At 34.5% G+C, this 10,431-nt stretch overlaps 1 long non-coding RNA gene across 2 annotated transcripts; it reads left to right on the top strand.

Annotated features, from left to right (window-relative positions):
- The first annotated feature begins 731 nt into the window (after positions 1 to 731).
- Positions 732 to 2,927, top strand: LOC114312509 (uncharacterized). Of its 2 annotated transcripts, none has more exons than XR_003646857.2 (3): positions 732 to 1,222; positions 1,415 to 1,569; positions 2,464 to 2,927. It is a non-coding gene; the product is annotated as an uncharacterized LOC114312509 (long non-coding RNA). The 2 variants fall into 2 exon arrangements; XR_003646856.2 differs by having other exon boundaries at positions 734 to 1,222; positions 1,415 to 1,564.
- Positions 2,928 to 10,431: the final 7,504 nt, after the last annotated feature.

Raw genomic sequence — 10,431 nt, 5'->3', positions numbered from 1 at the left:
TTTTAGCGGTGGTGTTGGGTTGTAAGGAATCGACTTTGCTAGCTACTTATTTGGGTTTGCCTTTGGGGGCAACGTTTAAGGCCAAAGGGATATGAGATGGAGTGTTGGAGCGGATTCAACGTCGGCTGGCAAGTTGGAAACGACAATATCTTTCCAAATGGGGTAGGTTGACTTTGATTAAGAGTGTGGCATGGCGGATAGAGAAGCTCCAGCGAGATTTTCTGTGGGATAGTGGGGGAGGTGCTTTCCATTATCATTTGGTGGATTGGGGGTGGATTTTCTAACCAAAAGATGAAGGAGGATTAGGGGTTCGGAGTCTGGTTATGTTCAACAAAGCTTTGTTGGGTTAGTGGTTGTGGCGTTTTGCGTTGGAGCCGAACCGGGTATGGAGACTGGTGGTGGCTGGTAAGTATGGTTTGGGTAAGGGGAATGGGGGTTAGGGGAGGTGGTTGGTTCTTATGGGTGTGGTTTAAAGAAAGGTATTGGTTTGTGTCAAGTGATTTTAGTTTATATATTTGATTTTTTTCTCCTAAGATAACATTTAAAGAAATATATTGGAAAAAAACTTTTGAGATCGCTTCAAATCACTAAATTTACCGTTTTGGAACGATAGTGTACCATATTTTAGAACATCCGTGTCAATATGCAATTCGCTAGGATATTAGTGTTTTCTGGTAATTGGACAAAATTCTTTGTTTTGTTCATTTATATGAATGCGACTATTAAGAGATAAAGGAGTATAAAGAAAGGAAAAGACATCCTTCCGAATGCCTCAAGGAAAGTTTTGGGGGGCAGGGGGAACTAAACGGGACATTAAAGGTTCTTCTATCTGAACCAACTAGGGCTAGCCCAGTTAGCCAAAAAACCCTTGCACCTTACTAGGAGGTTGTGGATTTGAGTTTTGTCATAGGCAAGACTTCCCCCTCCCCTGGCTACGGCCTCTGATGTACCAAAAAGATGGTTCTACCTAGGGTCTAATCGTTCCCTTTTGTGGCATTTGGGTTGGTTGCTGAGCTACTACTAACAGATCAGTCTTGCCAATGAAGCTCCTGTGTACTGGGTTAAACTCAGAAGATCAACCTTGTCATCACTACATTCCACTCACAAGTTCTTTATTTTTGCATGGTTCACCTAGTTTCAAAAGCTTTCTCAGGAACAAACATGGTTGATCCTGATCCAAATTGTCCTACTCAACTAGTCCAGTTCCCTGCTGGGTACTCCAGTAAGAATTACCAAAATTTCAAAAAGAAAAAAAAATAAAGTGTTTATAAAACTTCAACCATTTTGAGTTTCTTTAAAATTTGAAATGCTATTTTGTGATTGGTATTTAGGTAAGCACTCACTGTTTTAGCTGTAGTTGAGTACTCTGTCACTCAATTCTTGTCCTCAACTCCTTTTTGTTCTTTCATGCCAGATTTGAGCATCCTCTTCTGATGGATGGAAGAGACAAGTGCGAGTGGGTGCTTCCAATAACTGTGCATGCACCGCTTCTGAGCACTCCACCAGTTCATATACGAAATGAGAAGCTTGTGTCTTTGGAACCCTTGTGGGTTCGTAATTGAAAGTAAGGTGAAAGTCTGACCAAATTTAAGTGATACTATTCTGTCTGTATGTTGTAACTCATAGGATGTAAGGAATACGCAACAAGTTTCTCTCTCTCTCTCTCTCTCTCTCTCTCTCTCTCTCTTTCACACACACACAGTGGTGAACTCATAAATTTTGCAAAGGGGAATGCCAAAATAAAATTATTTAGATTTTGGATGTGCCAAAATAAGAATAATATAGATTTTGGAGACCAAATTGCTATTTTATTTTATAAATACTAAAATCTGAATGGGGCTAAGGAGATTTTTATGAAGTTTGTGTGGGTGGTTCTGAAACTATCTTGATTTTGGAGGGGCCAAAGTAAAAATTATATAGATTTTGGCAAAATTATATGTAGGCTGGTGAGATTTTTATTCAGTTTGGAGGTCCTTGCCTGATACAGGTCAAGGATCGTTGCAATTTTGAAATAGGAAAAAAAACATGTGGCTGATAATTTGGCTTAAGGGCTGAGCTAGGATAAATAAGCCACATGGTACATTTGTATTGGTTCAAGCATCATTTATTGGTTACAAAGACAGTTTATGCCCTCACTGATTCTTGTAAATGGGAGGAGAGGGAGATTATGGAAGATATACGTAGAAGAAAAGGGGTAGAGGAGAGTTGTTGAAATTCGGAAACTCAATTTTTCTTTTCTGTAAAAGTTGGTTCTTTCTGCAAACTCAATTGATTGAAACAGAAACCACTAGTTGAAATTCGGAAGTTGCTTAGAATCTCATAACATTAGGAATTGCAATCATTTGTCTTGTTTCTTCAATGTGAAAAATTTTGAGCTTTTTTATTAGAACTGTACCCTGGAAATGTTTGGGAGTGTGGATAATGGTTTATTTATTTTTATTTTTTTTCTGGTTATAATTATAGATTTGTTGATGACAGCCTAATACAAAGTTGTGAAATTGCATTATCTGAAGATATCCTTTTGGTTGCACGCTACAACCGGAAGTGCAAGCTCCTAAATTGCTGATTTACCATGGATGCACCTCTAAATTCAGCGGGTTAACTTTGTTATTTCCTGTTGAGATTTGTTATTCAAATGCAAATCGGCAAAGCACAGTGCTTACAAGAGATGATGATGGAAGAACATAGACACTACAACATCATGTGCTCTGTCCCAGATCCTAATCTTCGTAAAAGATGCTTTCTGTGATTAGTGAGTGTTGTGCCCTACTCTGATTCTACCTTCATTTTGCTGTCCACTGTATATTTCTTTGGCCTCGATGTGTTTTCCTTTACATTCTAGGAACTGTCTGAAAGTGTTTCCATTTTGTATCTGCAAAGGATTTTCTTTGGTACGAAAATGAAGCAATGATTTTTATTAGGAGAAATTGGCAAACGTGTTCGACTTGGATTAGCCCAATCTAAGCCGAACGCACTTGTTGGTTCTAAATTGGATTTTGGCATGTGAAATTATTTTTCATGGTATTCTCCTTTCAAGTCCTGCAATATGATACTGTTTGCAGTCAGGAGTGTTGCGTTTATGGAATAATATCACTAGTGATTGATTCCTCTATTGCTAGACAAAAATAAGTTTGTGGAGAGTGTGTAAACATGGAATCAATCACATAAGAAGTAAACACTTTAATCACTAAGCCATCAATAAAATTGTTGATAATATGATAAGTATATAAGTATATATACCATATATTCAATATTATCTTAATTATTTTTATTAAATCAATGGGTAAAAAATGTAAAATAAATTTTAAGAAATATAAGGCAATTTTATTTCCACACATTAATTCCCCTTAGTATACACACTTAATGAACACTTTCTCAATATACACATTATAAAAACATAAATTCTCAGTACACATCTTTTTATTTCAATATTACCCTCATTTTCAATTTTTAAACCCTAAGGCTATGTTTGGTTTTAATTTTTGAATCAATTTTTTAAAATTTTTATGAGAAAAATATAAATTAATTTGACAAAAATAAATACCAATTTTTATTTTATTTTTAAATTTTTAATTCTTTTTGCCCCTAAAAAGATGAAACCATATTGAAATAAAATATTTTTATTTTATTTATTTAATTTCGAAAACATATTCTAAAACTATACCAAATAGAGTCTAATATATTTTTTTTCTTCATGCATCCATTCATCTTTTACAATTGTTGCCGCCACTTTCAACCATCCATCGCCACAACCACCGCCATTTCTAGCTCATCCCCCTTCATTCTAGACATCCACAGTCAACAATGAGTGATTCATGGTGAGAGACTTGTGGGAGTGTATCGTTCATGATGAAAAGTGATCATAGGTAGATAAGAAAAAAGGCGACGAGAGGAGATTACGGATAAGAAAGATGGGGTTGGCGATAGAGAATGGTTGTGGCATTTTAAAAATAGGGTTTGAGTAGAAGAAGATGATGGAATTATGACATTTTTATTCTAAGACAAAATTATATTGATGAAAATTTTCATTAAGTGTATAAATTGAATGGAATTAGTGTGTGAAAATAAAATTACCCCTAAAACACTATGTCCATAAGGACAAGAACATTTAAAACCACGCCTTTTGTTCTACCTCAAACTAAGGGTGTTTGCAGTTCAGTTGTGGTTGAAAAATCTTCAATTCGCGCATCCGTCCACCTGATTGGCGGGTTAGAAAAAATCAATTCACACCCGTCCACCAGATTGACAGATACGGATTGAGCGGATTAGCAGATGGATGCGAATCAGTTTGGCGGTTTAAACTTTTACAAATTTTGAATATAATACAACTTTTTTTTTTTGGATAACAATCCAACTCAACATAATCAAAACATTATCAAGTAAATTGTCAAATACCAAAAATAAATACATATAAGAAAACCATGCATTATCAAAACTATTTCATTACTTTTTTTTATTCAAAAACTATTTAATTTGATTTTTTTTTAAAAATGACAAAATTAAGCTTTATATTTTCCATACAAAAATACCAAATATCGACACTTGTCATTTGGTAAAAGGATGTCCAAATCGAAAACACAACAGAATATCTAAACTCTTTTTAATTGAAAACATAAACAGAATATCTAAACAAATTGAAAACGTAGAGTTTTACAAATTACTAGATGTGCTCGCGGTTTGGCGATTCAGTTGCGTCCAAAGAAACCTCAAATCCGTCATCCGTCCAAAACTAGGCGGATTGATAAAAATCAATTTGCAACTGTCCACTCGTCATCAAGCATCTGTCCAAAATGCTGCGGATCGGTTCAGTTCGGTCGGTTTTGGCAGATCGGAATATCCGCTATTCACCTCTACTTCAAACCCCTCTTTCTCTCTCTATCTATGTTTCCCCCAAACCTTTCTATTTCTTCTCGCCTATTTTCTCTCTCGACTTCACCGCTACGCCTATCTGAACAGCCAAGAGTTCGACATTGTTGTAGCTAACGACGGTGGCTTCAACGACTACCACAACCACCGAAGACATTCTTCTTCGCCATCCTTTATGCCTCCTTTGGCTTCACTGCTGTCATCGGCATCTCGGCACCAGATCATCAGCATTAGCTTCGCTTAGAACAGCGTCTCCAGATCTGCACTCCTACTTTGTAGATCTACATTCGAGCTTTGGCAGTATCTTCATGCTCATCTCTATCTCAGCTAATGCCATCAATCGGCTCTCCTTCGTCGGCTCGTTCGCTGTATCCGCCAGCAAACTATTAATACAGTGGTCAGATGTGTTGAATATTAAGGGAAAGTGAAGAAGTCGGCAAAAAGCCGAGTGAAGCCATTGTTGGGCTTTTGGGTTGCTTGTGAGCCTCTAGATGGCATTGTCTCTCTCTCTCTATTTACAATTTTTTTTTTTTTTTGTTGATAGTTGCTGATCTTTTGTTATTGTTGTTGTTGATGAATATTGTTGGTGATGATAAAACAAATCTGTAATACCATTAAATAGATCTTCAATGTTTATTTATTTATTTATTTGTTTTTTTGTAGTTATTGATAAAGATAATGATGAAATAAATTGTAACAGATAGGGAGAGAGACATAGAGAGTCAGAGAGATTTTAACAGATAAAAAAAAATTGAACAAGTAGGTTTGGATTGGCTTGGTATTGTAATAGATAAGGTGGTTGTGGTTGTGTTGTTGTTATTGATAATGATGATGATGATAATAATGACTATGACTATGATGATCAAAATCAAAGAGATAATTTTTTATTTTTGTTTTATTTTTGTGTTGAACAGATAAGGATGAGAGAAACAGATAATAATAAAATATATTAAAAATTTGAACAGATAAAAAAGTTAAATAGATAAAAAAAAATTAAACAGATAAAAAATTGAACAAATAAGTGAAAAAATTAAATAGATAATAAAATTTGGACAGATATTTGAATAGATAAGTGGAAAAATTTTGAACAAATAGAAAAATTTTGAACAGATATTCAACATAAGTCAATAGATAAAAACAGTCAACAAATAAATTAATAGGTAAAATTAAAAACAAAATGTCCTTTAAAACTAACAAAATGACATCTCACCAAACTATTTCACAAATGATAAACTTAATACTTTATACTCTTTTTAAATTAGATTTTTCAACAACTTTCTCTAATAAAAAACTATACTAAATAATCTGATGATAAAAGAATTAGTAAGGACAAATCCCAATTTTTAATATGTTAAATCATTTGGTCCTGCCTTTTATTTTGTAGACTAATAAGTCCTATTTGAATGTTAAAAGCTCACTATAGGTATTTTTTAGATTTCCCTCATTTCTGAACATCAACAACATTAACTACACCAACTACATCATCAAACATCAACTACATCATCAAACATCATAAAACATCATCAACATTGATCAAATATCAACTACATCATCAAACATTAACTACATCATCGACATCATAAAATATCATCAACATCATCAAACATTAACTACATCATCAACAACACCAACATCATAAAACATCATCAACATCAACTACAACATCACCAACATTGTGAACATCATCAAACATCAACTATATCTTCAACCTCATTAAACATCATCAACATTGTGAACATTGTCAAACATCAATTACATCTTCAACCTCATCAAACATCAATATGTGATACAGTATATTGATGTTTATACAATATAACGATACCATACCAAATATAAAATATAACAAACAAAGATACCATATCAAATATAAAAAAGACAAAATGATTTACAAAAAAAAACACTCAAGATTAGATAGAACAACATTTCTCAATATGGAATTTATAAGTAAATTTTCTAATTAAGAACCCACTCCATGAAAATAATCATAAATAAATAAAATAATGATCAGGGTAAATAAAAGGCGAGCGGATCCTCTAGAGTAACTCTCTAGAGTGATCCTCTAGAGTGGATGATCCGACGGCTCAGAATACTCCTCACCAAAACGACGTCGTTTTGGTGAGGACTTCCAAAAAAAAAAAAAAAAACAAACATTTTTTGCCGATTTCAAAATTCCCCCCAGGCTGAAGAATATCATTCCAGCGGGAAGAAGCAGACCTGCGAAAGGAGAGAGGGAAGAAAAGTTACAGACCAGGTCGCCCCCGCCGTGTATCCCGTCGGAATATCATTCCAGTGGAAAGAAGCAAACCTCCTTTTATCTCTCTGTTTTTCTCTCTCAATTTTCTTTCTAGTTTCTCGGAAAATTACAGAAAACAGAGAGATTTTCATGGAAATTCGATGAGATTTAGTAACTAAAATGTTGAACTCGCTCTTCTATTAGAAGATCTGGAGCTCGCGATTGAGGTTTGTAAATTGTTGTCTAACTTCGATTTTCTATCTTTTTTGTGTAGAGATTTTCAATGCTTGCTTCCACACACACACACCTGCCCTTTTTGGTATTTTGTTATGATATAAATCAATCTATGCAGTCACGATTCTTTTGTTATCAAATCTATTTATTCATTTGTCTCAATACACTTCAACAGTATAGTTTTATATCTCGAGAATTTTGTTTCTCAAAATGTCCAAGAAATGATGCAGTTGAGAGTATATTGGGACAAAAAAATACTGAGACTTGGGAACATGGGATTTGAAGTGGATTTGGCTTTGATTTCTCTACTTCTTCGTGAAGATTTGTTTGTTTCATTTCCATATTACAAAGAAAATGCTTGTTCAGAGCTCTGTAATCGGGACAAATTCCTATTTTTTTACCATCTTTTGATTATCAATCCTCGTAATTAACTCAATTTTTGTTGGACAGGTACATTTCCAGGAGATGTTGAAGCAATTTTTAGATGACATCTGAACTAGGAGATCAGTTTCTGGGTTTGCGAGATCGGAATCGGATATGAATCCCGACGATTCAAGCTTTGAAATGTTCTCGATTTCTTAGAAATCAACTTATCAATTTCAATATTCATAATCTCAAGACCCAAAAAATCGAAGCTTCCTCTGAATTCACTTTTTAAATCTGCTATCAATTTTGCAATATTCCTTTAATTCATTCACGCTGTTGTGAAGACAAACCCAAGTATAAAAAGGTATTTGAAAAAATCAGAATAAAATCAAGTTCGATTTTGCAATTTAGCTGATGATTTGATGTTCTCTGCTATTGCAGTTTCATAGAATTTGGAATCAGTTTCAGAGAATTTGGAATCAGTTATTTTTCTTCAAGCAAGTTGCATCTTGTTTTTCTGTTTCAGGTATAGCTGTTTCAAAATTTGATTTTCATTTTGTAATGTTTTTGGGTTCGTTGTTGGTTTAATTTTTTTGGATTCCTATCTATGTTGTTGGGAATAGTAAATTTCTCACTTTCCTCCCCTCACCCAGAATCTGAGATTTTCCCCAATCTTCTCCTCCTCCTCCTTTGTTTGGCAGCCGATAAAATAATGCTTACTGAAGATAAGAGATTAAGAGTTGAATTTATTTCAAAAATGGAACTTCTGTTTCTTTCCCATTTTTGTCACTCATCAGTTCCTCAATCTCAACGCTGAAGAATAAACTAAAATTAAAGCTATTGTGCTTGTTTTTCCTTTTGTCAATTATTAATTTAGGAAGTGTCTATTGTGCTTGTTTTTCCTTTTGTCAATTTGGTTTCTAATTAAATGTGAGGAAGAAGAAGAAACTTAAAATGTTTATTATTATAGTATTTTCTATTTAAGGCCCAAGGAAATACAAATTAAAGTAATCAGTTTTTTTAGTTTTGTTGCACTAATTTTCCTTTGAACTCTTAGTTAGCAAACATGGGATTTCAATTTATAGAAAATGACTAGTTAGAAATATGGAAAGGTAGCTGATGCTTTACTAGTGAATTTATCTGCTTCATTTCTTATTTGGCCTGATATGGTCTAGTAATTATTGATCATAAGAGTGTAAAAATTATTAATTAGTAGAATTTTTCCTTGTTTGTTTATATATATTCATGTGGTACGTTTGTTATTCGTTAATTATCTTATTCGGTTTGTATACAGTTTTTATGCTAATATTGAGCACTTTTTTATTTTTAAGTGACTTGGCACATTGATATGGAACCTAACAATCATGAGAATGACGGGGGTGAGTGTGATTGGAAGCCTAGAGTTCGCATGACATTTGATATAGAACAAGAAGCATATGATTTCTATAATACTTATGGAGGAAGGTTGGGCTTTAGTATTAGAAGGGGTTATGTAAACAAGAGCAAAGAGGGGCAAATCACTTCAAGGCAATTTGTTTGTAATAAGGAAGGATTTCGGGTTGTCGACAAGCGAGATTCATTAACAAAAAATCCTAGGCAGGAAGTGAGGACTGGTTGTCAAGCCCGAGTTGTCATTAAGTGGGATAGGAATATTCAGAAATTTTTTGTTAGTGATTTTGTTGAACAACATAATCATATCTTCGTACCAGCAGAATGTACGCATATGTTACCATCCCAAAGGAAGATATCTGCATCACAAGCAACCGAAATAGATTTAGCCGAAAGATCTGGAATCCGTCTTAATGCTGCATTTGAGCTCATGGGTAATGAAGTTGGTGGAAGGGAGTCGCTTGGGTTTACAAAACTTGACCAAAAAAATTATTTGAGAACGAAGAGGCAAAACAGTTTAGCATATGGGGAGGCAGGTAGCATTTTGCAATATTTTCGTGACAAATCATTGGAGAATCCATCTTTTTTTTACTCGGTCCAATTAGATAACGACGAGGAGCAGATTACGAACATATTTTGGGCCGATGCTCAGATGATCATGGATTATGGGCAATTTGGTGATGTTGTCACTTTCGACACTACTTACAAGTTAAATAGTGCACATAGACCATTTGCGTCTTTTGTTGGATTAAACCATCATAGGGAAACTGTGGTATTTGGTGCAACTTTGATGTATGATGAGACCGCCGATTCTTTCGTATGGCTTTTTAGAAGATTCTTGGAGGCAATGTCAAGTAAGGCTCCAAAAACAATTTTTACGGATCAGGATGCTGCAATGGCTAAGGCCATACCTATTGTCATGCCTAACACAACCCACCGCCTTTGCACTTGGCATTTGATGCAAAATGCATTAAGACATGCAAATTCTATCTTCAAGGATAAGGCGATGAAGGATAAGGGGATGAAGAGTGTTTTATACACGTTTATGTACGACATTGAGGATGAGGAAGAGTTTATGTTAAAATGGGAGGAAATGCTTGACAAGTATGAAGTAACAGATAATCATTGGTTGAAGTTAACATTTGGGGTCAAGGAAAAATGGGATTGGCCATATGTTAGAAATGCATGGGGTGCGGGCATGAGTAGCACCCAACTTAGTGAATCCTTTAATGCTTTCTTGAAGGATTTCATTCGGTCTGATCATAACTTAATGCAATTTTTCATGCATTTTGATCGAGTTCTGTCTGAGAAAAGGTACAAAGAGTTACAAGCTGAATATGCTC

The sequence above is a fragment of the Camellia sinensis genome, chromosome 8 (genome assembly GCF_055761805.1).
Source record: "Camellia sinensis isolate YWXY chromosome 8, ASM5576180v1, whole genome shotgun sequence".
Taxonomy (NCBI): domain Eukaryota; kingdom Viridiplantae; phylum Streptophyta; class Magnoliopsida; order Ericales; family Theaceae; genus Camellia; species Camellia sinensis.
Note: the sequence above shows the minus strand (reverse complement) of the source record. Positions and strands in the feature narration are given on the sequence as shown.